Genomic DNA, 2,021 nt, shown 5'->3' with positions numbered 1-2,021 from the left:
GTTTTTATTATTACAAGTATAGAATATACAGTTGTGTGCCTCTTGTGTTGCATTCATACCTATACTACACCACCTATGCACCTAGCCGATCTGTTTCTGTATTTCAACAACAGGCCTGATCAAAAGTTGAGGAAAGAAGGAACGAAGTGGCTGGGTGGTAGAGGTAAAGCAGGGTAACTGGATGTGTACATGGACATGTGTAGGCATAGATGGCAAAGCTGGAAGGTAATTCGTGTCGTCTCTTGTTTCTTTCACTCGTCCTGTGTATTGCGCTGCTTTAAGATGAATCCGTTCCAACTTGGCCAGTTTTCTGTTCTCGTTAAGGTAATTAAATATATTAATAACTACTCCCCCGAGATCACGCAAATATGAGTTTATTACCAGTTACTGTTCACAAAGAGTAATGAAACTGCAATTACTTCACACAAAAGTAATGCAGTTACTTAAATTTAAGAACTTTTTTCACACACAGGAGTAAAATCGGGGGCAAAAGTAACTGACCCCACCTCCAAGTTCCGAATCGCCCCGCATTCCGTGCCGCCTCCACCTGATGATGCATTCCTGGTGCCAAAACCGGTGCAGAGGACGGGGGTCTGTTACTTTTAACCCCGACAGTGCACTGTGCTGTGAAAGCTCCCATAAAGATTTCAGTTTCTGAAATCGTAATACCGCAGGGTGCAACGGAGTTTCAAAGTGGTAAGGGAGCAATTAAAATTTGCAATTACAACTGCAATTAAAATTTGCAATTAAGGGAGCAATTACAGCTTTGTAGCCATATGGCTGTACTTGGGTGGATGCAGTTGAGTAATTGCTCCCTCATTACAAATCTACCCCAACTTGGGAGATTCCCCTAAAACATCTGACCAGTTTCAAAGTGAGCATAGAAAACTTTGCCCTCCTTTGTCGGCACAAACAGGAGCAGCGCTTTAAAAGAAGTAAATTCAAAATTACTTAATTATTTTGGTGTGAAATTACTGCCTCCAGGCAATGCATCACATTAAATTACTGAATTAGAAAGTGAAATAAAAGGCGTGTAAAATACTGTAATTTATTGTCCTGGACTAATTTAATTACTGGCATATCTGTGAGTGGGAGTTGGCCTTCTGTTATTGCAGGTGCTTAGGCAGAAAAATAATTTTGAAGTAATAAAATTAAATGGTTATGTTAATATGTACCGCTAGTCCAATATCTTGCAGCAGTGTGAAGTGCCACACCAATTTATGAGCTATCTGCTATAGAGATATTAGGCAGTGTTTACCTGCAGCAGTATAGTTCTGAATTATTTTTTTTTTGTGTTTCAGCGGTTCAGGTGAACACTGTGGTCAAGGAGACAAGAGAACAGGCCGTTCAAACAGATCAGGCCACTTATCAAAAGTTCACATCAACACCTGTGAAACGTTTCCGTCTGGATGTTCAACAGGAGTCCAGCCCTTTGGTGTCACCTGAAGTGTCACCAGTACATGTCAGAGGTGATGACGATGACATGTATGAGCCAAATGACTGAACATGGACATTAGACGAGACAATGGAAGATGAGTAATACAGTAGACTGCCTGAAAAGGAATATACCATTTAGAATCCTCTCTGTGTTCTGCAGTAAATTGACTGAGAAGACAAGAAAAATGGCAGAATGGGCAAGTTGGCGTTCCTTCATAATTTTCCAACAGTGCTTCAGAACCAGGGCAGGGAGCGAGAAGGAACACACACACACTGCCGTGTGTGTTCCCTCTCATTCTTCATCTAGGTTTCGAAGTGCCCTTGGAAAATTATGAATGAAAAGACAATCTGCTGCCTGACTTTCGAACCACATCTGATAAATTGATATGTGTCACGACCAAGTAGTCGCATTAGAAGAAAAAAATGCTCTCAATAACCTTACAACCAAATAACGTTACATACAGCGCTGTAACTGAGCTCTGCGGGCAAGTTGTCAATGTTGAAAGTACTAATCATTCTATGCTATCTTGCCTAAAGAAATAGTTGAACAAGGCGCATCATTGCGTAACTTGAGACTTGACAAA

The sequence above is a fragment of the Amblyomma mixtum genome, chromosome 9 (genome assembly GCF_055824585.1).
Source record: "Amblyomma mixtum isolate Tamu chromosome 9, ASM5582458v1, whole genome shotgun sequence".
Lineage (NCBI taxonomy): Eukaryota > Metazoa > Arthropoda > Arachnida > Ixodida > Ixodidae > Amblyomma > Amblyomma mixtum.
The sequence above is the reverse complement of the archived record's forward strand: the minus strand, read 5'-3'. Positions refer to the sequence as shown.